Raw genomic sequence first — 18,524 nt, forward strand, 5'->3', positions numbered from 1 at the left:
ATTGCTTATGGTGTGGCGTATATGATCCATGGCATGGGAGTGTTCGGAAATGCATTAAGACCTGTGTTGGGAAAGTATATCATGAAAATCAAGACCTTTTCTGGGAATTTTCATGAAAACACCACTGTCTAACCAAAGATGCCCTATCAACCTACATTTGTTGATCACATCAGTATTAGTATAATGCAACAGAGGAAAAGACGATTTGGAAGAGGTGGTCCCATTTAGAACTGGGTGGCACATGTTACTGTAATCCTCTTGTATATACACACACTTTAGATACACATGCATATAGGCATATGTATGTGTTTTATATATCAGTACTCACATTGTGTAGAGAGATATATATAAAAACTATATAAGTTTGGAAACATGTAAATTTCAAGACAAGTAGATATGGAATATCAGCCTAAACCAGTCAATCTCCAGTTGTTAGCAGATTTATCGACTGTCTTGTAGACTCAGGTTCATGTGTCTTTTGTGAGAACTGTGCTCATCCTCTATAGGAATCAGAATTAGAAACTATACAGTACATCTCGGGCCAAAATATTTGTCTTCCAAATTTTGTAAATTAACAAATAGACTGCTAATTCCACTGAGTATGTGTAAGAATTAACTCCTGCTTGTACCTCAACCTTTTTTCCAGGATTCAAATAGGACACTGTAATTATAAGAAATGGAAGGATTTACATTTATTGTGCAGTTCTAGAACAAGAAAATTTTCCCAAATAAACTTTTTCTTCAGTGATTTTTTTATATAAGTATATATATCCGCATATGAAATGCACATTTTAATTTCATTGCTGTTGTTAGTAAGCAATTTTAGCAAAGATCCACAATTTAGATAAAAAACAAAAACAAAAAAAACCCAGTCACATCCTTGACACCCATAGTCAAGGAGTACTTACTCTCTTCAGTCTGGGATGCTGTATTCTCCCAGGACAAAACAGCCAGCATAAAGTTGGTCTCGCAGTCTTGTTTTTGTTTCTCTTGAATACCCATAAACAAATTAATATAATTAGCCATCACTTATTTAAGTGACTAAGTTAACTAATTAGATTCTGCTAAAGGACAGCCATTCAGAGAAGTACATTAATTCATTTTTCACTCATCAGTCTTGCAAACAGAGAGGATCTACTTATTCTTATCCACACAATGGTTGATCTGTTAAATGCTCCGTAGTTTTACAGCAATGGTAGACATCCATCTTGCTTCAGGAAATGCTAGTTCAGGTCTCTTGATAACTTAAAAGATTACAAGCATAAGAATGAGTATGCAAGAAACTTGCATAATTAAACAAAAATAATTAGGTTAACAAAATGCATAGGATTTTTCTTTACTCAGGCTATTTACTTATTGATTTTTAAAGTTTAATTTCAAAAGGAAGTGGAAAATGTGATGAAAGCCAAATGTGTTCTTCTTAAATCACATTTTTATAATGTAGAACAATGCAATGATATTAATAGAAGTAGATTTTCAGACAAGCAGTCATGTAATATGTCAAACTTAAGTTCCACATCAGATATTAAAACAACAACATCAACAAAAGAGGGGGAATTAATTTACCCATCTCTGATAGCTGGTTTGTCATAATACAATATTTTTGCAAATGTAGTGCATTTAAACCTGCAGACTGTGGGATACAATTCACTCCAAATTAAAGTCATAGATGGGAGCATAAATCTAGAAATGGGGATCACAGGAGCATATTAAAACCACAGTGCCTTCTCAATAACATCCAATGGGAAACAAACTGTACTTCTTTCTTAGCATCACACCTCCGTCAATTTACACATACTGTATAATGGAGACATTCACACAGTGAGTTTTATATTAAGCACTTTATACAACTAATATTTTGCTTTGGTAACAAATTTATATTTTTTGAAGTATATGTAAGTATGTTAATACTTAAGATTTTCCAACCTACACAGTGGCACAAGACAGTGTTTCTACTCATATGTTGCTACCAAAAATGCTTTCTGGAGATCATCAGGTTGATATCTTTCAAGTTTTAAAAAGCTAGCTGCCAATAAATATATTTATTTGAATTTATTTTCTTTACTGTTACATTTGTCAGCAAGCTGAAATGAGGCTACAAATATGTATATTCCTTGTAAAAATAGTAACAAAAAAAAGAAAATAAACAAAACTCCCAACAAACTCTGATATGTATTTTTTTCCTAGTTGGACTCTGATTCCACGAGCTGATAAGGACTTCACAGTACCAGCTAAACAAGCCTTATGTTCAATTAATATTTAGACAACACTCCTCAAGAAAGAGTAGGCTTGGTTAACATTCACCGCTAATTGTTTCATAAGAAATAAGCAGATATTACTCCAAAGATTAGATTGCCTTCTCCCAGATTTGGAAGATCTGCTATTAAACTGAGAATTCCACCTTCATCAGTGCCCTCTGATGAGGGCAAAAGGATATCTACAGAAACTATCTCAGACAAGAAGAAGAGGAAATAAAAACCTGGCAATACATATTTTTTGGGTGGTGTTTTAATTTTCTAGGCCTGGGTCAGATCAAAGTCAGTAAAGCCCTTTGATTTCTTCAATATTATCCCTATGGATGACATTATCAAGGGACAGCTAGAATACATTCTTCTATGCCACAGACTGTAGCAAAACAGCTGAAGAGGGACTTCTGGGAAATCTATAACAAAAGACGTGAACCTATTATTCCTTCAGAACAGTACAAATAGGACCAGGAATTGAATCATGTGTAACTTTATAGTCTGAGTGTCACATTTACTTTTTGATGAAAGCCAAAAGCCTGTTTCAGCCATGAGCTGAAATGCTGAGCTGATGGAAGACCCACTTCCCTTGCATTAACCTTTAATAATCTCAAAGCCAGACTTTAAATTTCTGGATTATCCAAACACAGAAAGTCTTTTCTGTAGCCCTTGTCTTGCTGCTTTCTTCTTATAGCTATATAAACCTGCAGGGTTGGTACAAGGTCTGTCAGTCTTCTGTGAATTGCTAATCTGTGATGTTAAATAGGTTTTGGGTTTCTGTGGAGCACACCAAGATTTCAAGGCATCCTACATAACAAGAAATGGAGAAAAAAGGCCATTATTAGTGATCTGTTAGTTAATGAGCCTTGAGCTTAGGCTGCACAAACATGAACTCTGAAGTGCCTATTCCATTTGTTGTAGAGAAAGAAATTAATTAATTGGGAAAAAATGTTAACATTATAGTAAAGTAATAATGAATCAAGAATTTAATCAAAATAATCTGCCAAGTCCTACTTAGCAAGAGAGTCCTACTGGAGATCTAAAAATGAAAACCAAAATCAGGAAATGCTGTCAGTAATTCCCCAAACATTGTTTTTTCAGTACAGAAAACAAAAAACAAAGATATGTGAAGTATGTCTTTTTTTCAGGGAAACAAAGGTTATTCATTTCCTCAGAATTTAGTTATAAACTTTTCTTACAATCACTTCCTTTTCAATCTGACTCCCAGAACTAGTAAGCTTAATTTATTACTATCTTATGCAAGTGCCATACTTAAGTGTTTTAACTTCAAAACACATATTTATAGCATAGAAATGAGTGTCAGAAGGCTTTTTGTTCTTGTCATTACCATTTCCAAAGTTGCAAAGCTTTGTCAGAATTTGTAGATAGTATTCTTTCCTACCAAGGACTTCACCGTAATGAAAAGAAAGAAAAAAAATATACTTTGGATACATCATGACAAATTAAAAGTCAGAATCAGTGTTAGTGCACTGGAATTTGTCACTTCAGCTCCAGCTGTTCTTCCTCCACTGCCTGCCTGCTCTCACCTCTTCCTAGTCCTTCCTTTTCTACTTCGTTTTAAAAAGAAAAGCTGCAGTAGGATAAAGTAAAGGTAAACTTTGTAAGTTAAAATAGAGGATGTATCTGGGATTTTCTTTCACAAAATCCCTATAGAATTGTGTCAACTAATGTGCAGCACTTGCTCTAAATGAAGATTAACGGTTAGGTGAGATGTTTGAGTTGTATAAGCTTTTATTTGCCATATGTTTAAACATGGAAATAAAATGTCCAAGCTGAGAAGTTGTTTTATTTCAGCAGAAAAGAGAAAGGCAGAGAAAGATAAAAATTGAACAAAGCAACAACAAAAATTGCTTTTTTATTTTACAAACTGTTTTGTTATAAGTCATTATTACTTTTAGGAATGTTTATTCTGAGACTTGGTTAAATTACCACCATTCTGCAAGCTTCCAATTTCCTTGTAGAGCAGTACACAAGAGACTGTGTCTGATCTGGGATTATGCTGCTTTTTTTTTTTCCAAAACTTGGCAAGATATTTCAGAAATTTTAGAGACCCTAGATAACAACTTTGAAGTTGGATGAACCATAATCCTTGAATAAAATCGATATAAGACCCAAGGTTTTGATACAAATCATATACAATATATTTCAGAAAACATACCAAGGAAAGAAAGAATACACAACTAATCCAAAACCTTAAGGGTTCTGAGAACAGTTATTTTATTCTTTAGGATAAACATAGAACTTTGTATTAAGCTATACAGCTCTTCCATATAAAAATGCATATAAAGATGTACTATATGGGATGCCATTAATTCATGACAACTAAATGTGTTGTGCTATGCTATGCTATGCTATGCCCATACATGCCTTAAACAAATGTCCCTTATAAAACATATTTGGTTACCTGGGGCAGATGAAATAGGTAACAATATACTGATTACATAACTCAAAGATAAATTGTATTATCTTCTGTGTGAGCATGGGAGTTTTTATTTTACTTCCATTTGCTTACATATCAAATACATTCAGTTTGGAAATCTGTTGCCAATTAAGGGAAAATATATGCTCTGAGAAATAATATATATTTTCTGCTATTTTCAGCTATTCTTTTTGTTGGTGGTGGTGGTCGTTTTGGGTTTGGTTTTGTTTTTTTTTCCTGTCCTTACCAGACAGAAAAATTGTATATGGACAGCTGCATTCTGAGTCCCGATTCATTCTTCACATTCAGGTGCAGTCTAGCAAATTCCAGTAACTGAGTTGTAAGGTGGTAAAGACATAACTTAAAGTGGCTAGAGTCCATGTGGAAAAAAAAAGAAACAAGTTTGTTGGTAACATGAGGGTAAAATTAATAAGTTCACAAACATAACAAGCTTACGGAAATTTAAGGAAGAGTCAAAAATTATGTTTCTAAACCATTTTGATGAATGTGGTCTATACGGCCTTACTGAAAGCTGAAACCAATCTTTCTGTCGAACCATTAATATTTCAGAATTATTTCATTTTCCTGATTACCACTTCAGCCTTTTGTAGGTATTCATTAGGTAACATTGCTTTATTATAAGTGATATGTCAAGACCATATTTTTCTTACCTGCAGTTGACAAACAGTAGCTGAATGGACATACACAAATACCGTATCTTAGAGTACCCTCCACCTGCAGCCCTTAATGGATGATTTGGTATGAAATGGAAAAGATGAAGTGGTCACGTGTCTGGCTGTCTTCACTGGCTAGCTTCTGAACTAATAGCATGCCACAGCCTTCTCTGAGGAGCCAGTGTAGGTGTATTGCACACATGGGGACTTTGTCTATACTGGTAGTGTAGTTAGTTCTGATCAGGGCAGAAAACATCTTCGGGTGTTTTATCTGCTTGATGCAAAAACAAATCCTTGTCTGTAATTGAAAGTTTGATCTAGCTGCATTAAATTAAAAAAAATATATAAAACATCGCATATGTAAGTCATAAATACCTGAATAAAAGTAGTAGATATCAATAAGTAGTTCTGAAAGTACTGCTTCTATGATTCTGACTTATTTAATCACTTTTTAATATCAAAACTTATGAATTGTTAGCAAAGGCAATAGTGAAATATTGTCAGCTACCGAGATCATGTATGATATAGGGAAAATCGATGGGGTTCTTAAAAATCCAGTGTTAAAGATCTGTCCTAAGCAAAGGGTTATCCAATGGAATTATATCTAAATCAAAATCTAACTGCAGACTTAGCGAGATTTCTTGATGGACATTTGAGCAGATTCAGTATACGTGATGCTTTTAAGTTTGAGCTTGTCATAGGAACTAATCTTTAATGTACCTGGCAGACATTTAATCTCTGCATCAGCCCAGAAAATCTAAGACTTCTAAAGCTTCTCTTAAACAGTAGTAACACAATGTCAAAACTTACAAATATTTTACCACCTGCATATTTCCAATAATAAAAGTGCATTAAACACTATAAAAATGTTTATTTTTATACAGAAATTTATTGCTTTCTCATATATGAACTTTTGATATTTTACTACATTATTGATAGTTAGATCATTGTTCTCACATGTTGATAACTGCAGTGAAATACTTTTCTTCTATAATTCTTTAGTTTTCCATGACCCCGGAGCTCATTTTCTTCCAGTCATGCTCTGTCCTCCATGATATGTATTTTTTTGAACACTCAGTAAGTTTTGTGTTCTGAAGGCTCAGCTAATTATATTTCATTAACAAAATAATAAAGATTGTACACAAGATAAAAATATTAACCTCTTTGATGCTGAATTATGCCCTTAGTATCTTTGAATAATGCACTTGGATAATGCAATGTGTCAAGTCTTACTGTACAAACTTGTTCATTATAGATATTACTAGTATTATCCAGTTTTATTTTTCTAATGTAGGTACTCATAGAGTGTTTGTGCATTGCTTAATGGAATAACGCAAAGGGGGAAAGAAAGAGATTGGATTAGAAGTCATTTGGTATGATTTTAGAACTGCAGGTCTGCATTGCCTCTTTACTGACAGTGAAGTTCAAACCAACTACTACGAGTAACAGAACCCTATGCATGAGCAAAATCCTGGAGGACCTATCAGCCCACTGCAAGTGGGTTGGTCTTGATGGCATCCCAATTTGCACTGCTACCTTGGTTCTACACCTTTATACTTGAAGTGTGGCTGTAAAGCAAATCTAGAAGAAAAAGAACCTCTCTTGTGCCCTAAATTGCTAATGAAAGTGTAACCTTAGATTCCCTCATGCCATCAACACCTGTCTCAGGGTTGGACTGTTCTGCTTATCTTCAGCGTATTCCAGATCAAATTCTGCTTGCTGGAAAAAGATGGTGCTTTTTCAGTTTACTTTTTCAAGAAAAGTTTTTTTAAACTTTCAAGTATTTTGGTGCTGAGGAAGTAGTATCAGCATGTTGCAAGTTTTGGATGACTCTGAAGTTATGATGTAGTGGCAGATTGTGAAACACCAGGTGGTCATGTGGACGTGGTAGAAGAAAATAAGGTCTGCCCTTCCAAATTAATTGACACACTTTTAAAAAATTATTATTATTTTTTAACTGCACCATGTTTTTAATGTGTTCCCTGAGTTCTCCACAATAAGATTCCAACTGACTTTTACCCTGACTCTCAGGTCCCAACTCGCATCTCCAACATACTCTGATACACAATTACCAACAGTATATTCTCTTGTAAAATTACTCAGAGTACTCAAGTCTTGATTAAAATGAAGGGCTGTGTGTCATCATCAAAACATGCAATTCTCTTTTTGAATATTCTTAATCTTACCATTAAAACATTACAAATATACCATTAAAAACGATTATTGAAACCCGTCACTATGAGACTACTGGCAAAGAGAAAATGGACTACATATAGCTTTCTGTTAGATAATTTCTAACCTATGGAAACTGTTTGACTCATTTAACTTTCTTAGCAGCCATTTTAAGTGGCTTTGTTCAAGACTGCATGAAAAATAAAATACATTGCATTACTTCTTTCTCATTGTCTAATTTTTTTGCTGACAATAAAAAAAAAGTTATTGTTTCTGAGTTTAGGTAAGTGAATGATAAAGTTTTATAAACATTATGGAGGCCTAGAAATCAGGGAACCCTCACTTCTTTTTTCACAATCTTCACACGAGCTTGTGTTATCATATTATATTTTTTTAGGTGTTTCACATTTCCTTTCCCTTCCCCTCCTCTTGTATCAGCTAATTTAGACATAACAATTGAAGGTCATCATCCATTAACACTTGGTGTTCCTAAAGTATTAGTAATTTTGTACTAAATTCACACTATATTGTCAGCTGACAATGTTTGCTACTTTATTCTTATGCTTATATCTTATGATGTTTAACAATTACATTTTCCCTCTCCTTTTTTTTTTTGTCAAAAATGTAACAGAAAATATTCAAAACACTGAAATGTTTTGAATTTTTTGTCAGTATAATCTTCTCTCCCAGCAACTATTGGCTGGAAATGTAGCTCTCTAAACTAGTACACATGACACTATAATCATACTATAATGCCCCTGTGGGGAAGTTATTTATTATTGCATCTATAAAAGAAAAATAACCAAAACCTGGTGGCATGTAGTTTAGGATTTTTTTTCGGTGAGTCCAATTGCTTAGAGATAGGTCAGGCGTCTGTCTTGCAGTTTGGTCTCCTGTGAAGGCCATGGTAGCATCTTAAGATCCTGTTCTGATCTCTATTTGTCACCCTGTTACATGACTATCCTGGTCGTTATGTCTCAGCAGAAAGTGTCTAAGCAGAAATTTCACTACATTGACAGTTTTGTTGTTTGTTAATAAAGGGCTATTTGGGGCAACAATGAAATAGAAGTCTAACCAGTGTTCCATTATGAAATAGGGATTTATAAGACCAACACAAGCAGCTTGCTCCCAAACAAATAGTTATAAAGAAGTAATCTGAGAGTGGGAAGACCTGATCGGTCTTTTACCACTGGACCTTCACCCAGTCTTTGGCCTTTGCTCACTTGTCTGTTTCTCCTTCTAAACCTGACATGTCTAATAATGCTAAGGCAACCAGCATCAGTGCCTCTCTGTCTCTTGACATCAGGAATTGTAACATACTCCTACTGACATAATCTGTAAGATTGATTTAAGAATTCTTTGTCATACACTATTTTCTGTTCTTTTGGCATCTTTCTTTAATTGAATCCTCGTAACTTCATCTGCTGCTTCAGTTTTTCCATTTTCCTGGATTGGTAGATGGTGATGGAAGACAACTGAACTTTGACATGATAAGTTTGACCAACTTGGCATAAGTAACCTGAAATTTATCATGTGCAACTTATACCTCATTTCATATGCCACATCCAATGAAATGCTTCTTTGCAGTGATCCTATCTGACAAATCACCTAGCTGTCACGAGCCTGAGCAGTAGTCTGCATAATGAGGTGGCTTTGTCAATTTTAGTGGAAGGAGCCATTCCTATTTTTTTCCAGGGCTGGTGAAGAATGGTGCACTCCAGTTCTCTTTCCACTTTCTGCTTGTAAATTTTCATGTATTTCATAACTTCTCATGACTGTTAATTTACAGTATTGCTACCACACACAAGTTTCTTTTCTAGCATCAGTATATGCAGTACATGCGCATGTACAGTCAGTGACACATATCTGACACAGTTTTGATTTATAACAACTTTGCATTTCTAGGATAGATTCAGGTCATTTTGTTTGTCTAATGAAAACCACATGGCATCTCTGGGTACTGTGGTACTGTGGTACATTACTGTATTCACCTACCTCATCAGGGAAGACAGAGTCAGAGTCTTCTCAAAAGTTTACAAAGACAGCGCGAAATGCAATGAACCCAAGCTGGACCAAGGGAAATGTGAATTAGATATTATAGGGAAAAATCACAACAAATGAAGTCAAAAGAAACAGGTTGCTCAGAGAGGCAGTGAAATCTCCTTCTCTGGAGATATTCAGCCCGAAAAACAAACTGAGCAACCTGGTCTAAGTGAGCCCTGCCTTGAGCGTAGAGTTGTACCTGATAGCCTCCAAATATATACTGGAGAAAACTTAGATGAACCAAAGAAATTCAAACTTGAATTCACAGTAACTGGTAGCATGAACCCAAGCTCTTTCTTCCAACATCGTTTGGAATACCAAAGTTGAGTTACCAAAAGTTTGAAATGAGACAGCTTACAGTTCGAAATTAGACAATTTAGAATAATACAGTTTAAAGATAGCAAGAACTTGCAATATTCTTCAGTTACAGTTTTATTTTCTGGTATACAATCTTATTAAGACAATCATGAGTTAATGTAATAGCAGCTTTTGTCTCCAAGTCCTTCACTCTTTTTTTTTTTCCATGGTTACCTTGGAAATGAAATACAACAGTTTTATGTTTTCTGTGGTTTTGCATTTCTAACACCTTATTTGCTCCATACTATCTGATCTTCCTGCAAAAATTCAGGTGTGTGCATGAAAGATACTAGCAGTGTTCTTAGGCTTAGTTCAGAAATCAGATTAGATGGATTCTTCAGTTGTATTAGCATGTTTAAGAAGGGAACAGTTGAGAACTAGCTTTGCTGTTTTTTTGTGTATATCTAATGACTTTATTGGACATATTTTTCTTCTTTTTTTGCTCCTTTCTCTTTTATGTGAGAATTAGCTTTTTGGATGATCTCATTACATTCTCTCTTGAGAAATTATCCTAAAAACTATCTTTGTGTGGATCTGTAAGTGTTGATAAAATAAGTGCAGGGTGTCTGAACATTCTCACGCAAGCTGCATTTTCTTTCTTTTTTTTTACTCTCGATTGTGATATAATTAATTTTTAAAAGATTTGACAATATATTGGTCTGCTTTTCTTTTCCTCTTAAACGAAGAATCACTTTTTAAATGGTACATTAAGATTATGACCAATTTTGCTTGCTGAAAATACTTCTGAACCATTTGTAAAGATTTTGTAGGGACTGACCAGGATTGCCTGAGAGAGCACTTAATGACCGTTCCTATTTTAACTAATAAAAGAGTTGCCATGTGTTCTTTCTTTTCCTGATTTTTTAAAATTTCCATCCATTTCATAATTTTCACTTGGTGAGAAAAATGTCTACTTCCAAACCATTACCATAAGTAGTGAGTCTGTCTGCTTTGCAAACAGCATTAGCCTGCAGTCATATTTGTGTCTTTCCTTTTTGCAATACTCATCATGTATATTGCTAATTTCTAAAATCATAGTCATAATGAAAGCAAAAAAGTAAAAAATGGAAAAAAGGAAAAATGAAACATTCAGGGATTTTTATTTTCCTGATCATAAAATATAATAAAGGATTTTCTAAAGGATTATAATGAAGGATTTTCTGAAGAATTATCTGAATTTCTTCTCAGTATCTCACATACAGTGATTCAGTAGCTTATTTCTTTCTTTTTGTTCCTTCCTACTTATTGTTCCACACCTAAGAAAGGTTATCTTCATTTAGTAAAATATTCAGACAATGTACATAGCTTCTTCTCTGCTTCAGTACAAGAAGAGAGAAATGTATAATTGCATACATGTATAAGTATAGAATATATATATAAAAAGCAGATAGGGTTTTTTTCAAACCTGATACTTTGGATACAGTATCTAGTTATACAGCATGGCAAGATCTTCTCTTAATCAAACAGAAGTCTTTAAAAATATATTTTCAACACAATATATATACTCTTTTCTTGATGAACAATATATTTCAGTGAAGGAAAAGGACTTAAAAAAAAAACAGTTTTGTTAAAACAAAGCAGCTCTTTTGACAATGTTTTGTGTGTTTCTTCTTTACTTGTTTGGAAACATTGGGTTCCTTTACTTGAATGAATAAAGTAAATCCTTTTTAGTTGGTTCCTGTTGTAACATATCAGGATTTTCTCACAGGCTCCTTACTTACTAAAAGAACCTATGTGTCTTTTTTCAAATGTCTATATAACTTTGTTTTCTTCTAACTTGCACTTGTTACAGTATGCTGCATATATTCTTTCCTAGAGAGGGACATAAGATCTTGAATATGCTATCAAGGAGTGGTTGTGAATTTAGCACACAATGTTTTAGATAAGTTGCATAACACAGTCTTGAACAAAAATCTTGATATTTGGCAACCATTACTACTACATGTTTCATAAAATGAAATATAAAGTTAGTAACCTAATATAAAATTTGTTTATTTTTATGTTTATGATTCACATGGCACTGTAAAAAAATTGTAATAAATTAAGTCACTCATTTGATGTTAAATAAGATAAAAAATACTTTCTGAACTAAATGCTAGTTTTTCATATCTGAATATTGCAGATCGGAATTTTTTTCTTTTTTTTTTTTTTTTCCCCACTGCCTTCAACTATTTGCGTGATTCAACTGGGAGTGTTCTTTCTAAAGGCTTTAAGGAAATGGACGATATAGCTCAATTTTTTTTTCTTCAAATCTAGGCTACTATATAATTTATCTCTGTGTCCTTAGTGAAAAAAATACAATTTTTAAATCAATTTATTATTTTTATAACATTTATGGTATTAAATTATATGATAATATTTGTAACAATTACTACAGAGATATGTTTGGGGACATACAAGAGACAACGCAGAGCAGAAATGAGATGGTCCAATGTGTTGGTTTTGGCTGGGATAGAGTTAATTTTGTTCATAGTAGTTAGTATGGGGCTGTTTTGGATTTGTGCTGAAAACAGTGTTGATAATACAGGGATGTTTTCGTTATTGCTGAGAAATGCTTACACAGTCAAGGCCTTTTCAGCTTCTCATGCTCTACCGACTGAGAAGGCTGGAGATACAGAAGAAGCTGGGAGGGGTCCCAGCCAGGACAGCTGACCCAAACTGACCAATGGGCTATTCCATACCATATGACATCTGCTCAGTATATAAACTAGGGGAAAGCTGGCTGGGGGGGGAGCTATTGCTTGAAGACTGTCTGGGCATTGGTCAGTTGGTGGTGAGCAATTGTTTTTCATTTGCATCACTTGTCTTTCTTGGGTTTTGTTTCTCTCTTTGTTATCCTCCTTTGCATTATTCCCCCCCCCCAATTATTAAACTGTTTTTGTCTTAACCCATAAGCATTCTCATTTTTACTCTTCTAATTCTCTCTTCCATCCCACTGGGGTGGGGGAGTGAGCGAGTGGCTGTGTGGTACTTAGTTGCCTGCCGGGTTAAACCACGACATCCAGGTACATAAAGGGATCATACAGACCTCAGGAAGGCATTTGCTGGAAATCTGTGTGAATTGTGGAACTCAGAATTAAGTCCTTCCTCTTTGAGGATATGATGGTAAGTGCATAATCCACATCTCTAAAACTTAGTCGAAGTTAATCATGGTACAGCAGTTATCTGAAATTCAAACCATTGTTTTTGTTTTTAATTATTTTTATTTGATTGAAAAGTAACTAGATCTGGGTGAAGAAGATCTGAGTGAAATATTCATTGCTTCCTGTTTTTGACTTAGCAATTGAAGTGGAACATTAAAAAAATATTGAAAATGAAATGTCTTCTTGACATTTTAGCATAAATGTTTACGGTGGCATGGCTGTTTGAGAAAAACATGACTGTCCCACTAACTCACACTGTCACATGCTTTTAAAGAAATAACTGCAGGATAAAGCTGTAGCTGTTTATCACATTAAAAGATGAGTTTACTCAAGGACTAAAACAATGACTACCTTTTACTTTATGAAATATGCCAATATGTGTGCATCTTTTTTCTCCAGAGCCTGGCTAAAGAGTGGGTAATGAGTTCAAGAGAGGGAGAAAAATATTCCCAGAGATTGGCAAAGATTGTCTCACTTCTTAAACAAAAAAAAAATTCTGTTTTAATTCAGTCAGGGGTTATGTTTCTATGTGCTCTTTCAATGCTATTTTATGTCTGGGGTTGGAAGCAGAGGTGCCAAAATATTGTGAAAAGCTGTTCTCATGGCATTTTTTTCTAAGACTGAGACTGCTAAAAAATCTGACAAGAATTCAGATTTCTGCCCCAATTTTGCAGACTTGAGGGGCTTGTGTAGTCCTAATAAGCTTCAGTTAAACCTGTGAACATTTAGATGCTCATCTCAATCAATCCCAAATTCCAAACCTTCTGAGTCCCAACCATCACCAATCTAAACCTGAAAGCTACAGTTCTACCTCCGGCAATAGTTTTCAAATGGACATCTATGCATTTGAAGGAAATGTCAGAGTACACCAGGTATGTCAGGCTGTACTAGAAAGGCACATTTCATTGATGCATTGTATATGGCACATCATTCAGCAGTTGAAAGACTAATCATCTAGTCTCTAAGTTCTTTCCACTTTTCAAAGTTTGCTGGCTATGCTAGCATGAATATCTATACACCATGCAGGAGGTTGCTTCCTTTCCTGTGAATCCAGTGACTACCTTATTTTTGTACTTTTCAGACAGGAAGAAAAGCAATGAAAATTGGTCTTAATATGATGGGCTAGGGAAGTATTTTTAGCCTCTTAAACTCCAAGTATCACACATCAGTATTTAAAAAACCCAGAGAGGAAGGGATTAGCAAGAATAAAGAAATCTAATGCTTTTGCATAGCATAGGTGTACCAAGGAAAGAGTTGAAGAGGTGGAGAAGGAAGTGTCAGAAAATAGATTTCAGTTCTTTATTAGATATTCACAAAGCCAGCAGAAATAGAGGCATGGCAGAAAAGTAAAGAAAGTAGAATGAAATAAATTATATGAAAGAATGTTCTTTATAAACAGTGGACTATTAGTAGCCGCTGGGGAGATTACTCTGGTGCCTATAATGGAATTTTTTTCTAGAGAGAAGAAAGTCACTTGTTAAGTGTGACATTTTGACTTAATACTCATCTAGTATACAAGGCTATATATTCCTTAGAAACTATAGTATTTATATGTTTTATCCATTTGTGTAAGTTTCAATGAATTCCTAAGGGAGCACATGTTACTATCAGTCTGGACCTGAAAATACAAGATAAAGTATGAAATGTAAGACATTAGAACAGCTTTGCTCATTGTTCACAATATTTATCAAGTCTAACAAATGCAGAGCTGATTTGTTGCAATGACATCCTGACATTAACTACTTACTGAATCTGAAAGACGCATATGTTGTTCACTGAATAATGATCTGTCTAGAAGTGTAGATTTTTTTGTAAGATGTTTATGGTGTAAAAGATATCCAGCATTAATCTTTTCAGTTCTATGGCTGATGAACTAGAATACCAAATAGTATTTCTGTTCTCTAATCTGATGCCTGTTTTTTTTTTTTCTTTCCTAAATTCAATTATTTATTATAGATATGTTTTAGGTAAACAAAGGCTTAGTTACAGGCCTGAAATCTTCAGAACTTCTCCTTAATGTACTATTATGATGTGAACAAAATCAATGAGATGAAATAAAAATACAATGCAGAAAGTGTTAAAAAACCCACCCATGAAAAATTTCTCTATTGCCCAGGCAGCTCCATTGCAGTCTCACATCAGTTTCAGATGGTGCCAAATCAACCATTGTTCAATTTGGTTTACAATGTGCTCTCCCAGCTGAGGGACATGAATTGCTTTTACCTCTTTAATGAGAATGTAAGCTTGTGCTGCCAGATTTCTGTTGCCTATAGAGAATTTTAGCAACTTTTATTGTTTGCAAGGAGGAAAACTAAAGCAGTGTATCAAAAACAGTTTTCTACTGTCTATAACTAATTAGGAAAATGATAGGTTTTACTCCCTAGCAAGCAGCATTCTGATTGCTGCTATAAGTGACCTGCAGTAAAACTGGACCAGGCTGGCTTCCTTCCTCATGTATTTCAACTTTCCTTTTTTATTTATACCAAAGTTATCATGCACTCATTAAAAGTTCAGTGAAATAAGACATGAAAAGACAATAGTTTACATGAACCACAAAACAGCGATGTAGCATGCAATGCTCCATAATGAAACAATACTAATATAGCTGTACAGAATGAAATATGCATGCAAGTGAAATATATCCTTGGAACACATTAGTGGAATGCACACCTTTTATAAACTGGTAACTTCAGGTTTCAGTTCATAAGACACATCCTATTTTTGTGTGTCATTTTTCATGAGACTTTCTCTTGAAGGCTACCGAATCGCACCTGCACTAACGGAAGTGCTAGTCTGATAGAATAAAATTTGTATTTTTTCTGATATATAGAAGTATACCAAAACCTGTGTTTTTATGAGCACACAAGTGATTAGTATTTAAAAAAAAAAAAGTTGTATTCTAACAGTAAACTGGGTAAGCCAATAGTTAGCCACAAGTTTGTGATAACATTACATCACAGTACTGAGAAGTGGATGCTGTTTAAAAGTATGAGTGGTAATACAGAAACCAAGAAACATTCTAAAATAGAAGAAAATATCTATAGCTTAATCAGCCACCATGTTAAGACTCACACTAACGAAAGCACAGGTTTTGTCCTTCTGTCACCCTTTCTTTCTGTGTCACTTCTTTTCAATCAACTGTATCTAAACAGACGCCATAACTAGGATATATACCAGGTAAGAGTATAAAACACTTATTTGCCAGCTGATACACAGACGAGACAGGCAGGACTAACAAGCTATTAGGTTAAACATTAATCTCATCACCCTTTGATAAGACACTGCAGGCCTTTTTGGTCAGGCAGCCAATGAAGGGGTTCAAATAGGTTGATCTGTATTGTGAGTGAGATGCTCTTCTTCTGACTCCCTTAGGATTTTAACACTTTTCATTCCAGTATTTTTTATTTTGAATCCTTGAGCTACTATCATTAGCATTTAAATATTTGCCATCACTATCTAAACTATCTCATCTTTATCTGCATTTTTACTTCAGTTATTTTGCACAGTTCTAGCTTGTATACTTTCTCTCTGCTTTTTCTCATCTCCATCTTCTCAGAAGTCTAAGCCAAAGTTACACAGCCGTACTGCGTCCAAACCACATTTTGGATCACAGACAGCTGAAACCCTGGAAAGAGGATTACAGGATCAACATACTTGCTTCAGGTAGTGAAGATCTGTTGGCAACAAGCACAGCTCCACCTGTGGTAGTTCCAATAGTTTGATTACAATGACTCTGTTGGAAAAGAAATCTTTTATTATTTATATATCTTGAGTACTTATTATTTCTCTAGAAATACTACCCGCTGGGTAAGCCCATTTCTTTGTGGCATTTATTTCATGCTGTGAAGTAATAAAATAATGATGCAAGGATCCAGTTTATGTTGTGACGACTCCACAGAACAAAGAATACAGGACATTCAGTGCCACTCTTACCATGACTCATCACAAAGGAAGGAGTATGAACAGATCTATAATGAATAGATATGATTAAGTAGAGCATGAACAAATGCAAGAAATAATGAAGCACACTATGCTAAAATGATACATCTCAATACTCTTCATTAGTCTAAGGAAGAAAAACATTCCTTATGAAGAAAATTATCTATTTTAAATTATTATTTTTATTTTTCCTTCTTTTCCATTAGTTCTTTAGCATATCAATGTTGTTAATTTAAAACACTATTGTGCCCTAAGAAAAAATACGCAGCTGAATCTGTTGTAATTATTACCATCCACAGGAAACCTTTAAAATTTCATTTTGTTTGTTCTTTTTGTACAATATGATGAAGTCTATACTACTTAATCAAAAAATATTTTCCTTTAGTACAACTTGGCCTTTTAAAATGAAGCCCTCTTTTCTGTTACTTCTCTACCCCTTTAGGGCACCCCCTCCCCATAAAGTACTGTGTTAACTAGGCTGTAAAGTGCCTTTTGTAGTCAGTAAGGCAAAAGACTGCGAAGGGTGCATCCTGTACTCGTAGCACTGTCACAGATCTTGTGATCATAAAAGCATACCTCATTTTTTCTGTGGCTGTGCATCTTTTCCCTCTTCTTTGTTTAGACACAAGACTTCTCATAGTGGAGACCGTTTTTCATTACATAGCTGAGTTCCCATTGCACTCAGCACCAAACGTTTTTCTGCTTTTTAAGGACTACAGGTGTCTAGGTAGGCTAAGACATTCAAAAGACCAAGCATTCATCTACTATTTAGCTTTTCCAAACCTGTGCCCTTACAGATATTATATTATTTTGATATAGATAATAATTAAGGATATTCCTTCAGTTGCATAAAAACCCTTATCTATGTGGTAAAATATAGTGATATTAATGTAAAAATTAAAAACAATCAAAAGGCAAATGGCACAAAGCATAAAAAAGGCAGCATGAAACAGAAAAAGACTTTAAACATAAGTAAAAGTGTTTATCAGGGAAATATTAGGAGCAAGACACCAATTCCTCTCATACAAAAAATGGACTGAAGGAATGTCAAACTAGTAATTCCAAATATCTTCACAAAAGCAGGAAAATAAGATATGAATGCAAATAAGTCAACTGGAACAGAAATTTTCAATCTTTTAGGTTTTGTGGGCCATTATTATGATCATAATGATTATGATTATCATTATGATTATCATGTATTGGTTATTCTTATCTGCAACTATAAGCTTGTTGTTTTTCTTAGTTACCTTTGCGGACCATATAAATGTATTCTAGGAATCTCCAAAAGCATTTGTGGATCATAGATTGAATAAAACAGTGCATGAAAATTCACAAAGCAATCTCCCTTGGCTGGGCTCCACATCTAGCCTCCATAAAGTCCACTTTAACACTTACACATATATCTGGTTTTCTCTGGAATAGAGTTAATTTTCTTCACAGTAGCTAGTATGGGGCTATGTTTTGGATTTATGCTGAAAACAGTGTTGATAACACAGGGATGTTTTTGTTATTG

The sequence above is a fragment of the Calonectris borealis genome, chromosome 1 (genome assembly GCF_964195595.1).
Source record: "Calonectris borealis chromosome 1, bCalBor7.hap1.2, whole genome shotgun sequence".
Lineage (NCBI taxonomy): Eukaryota > Metazoa > Chordata > Aves > Procellariiformes > Procellariidae > Calonectris > Calonectris borealis.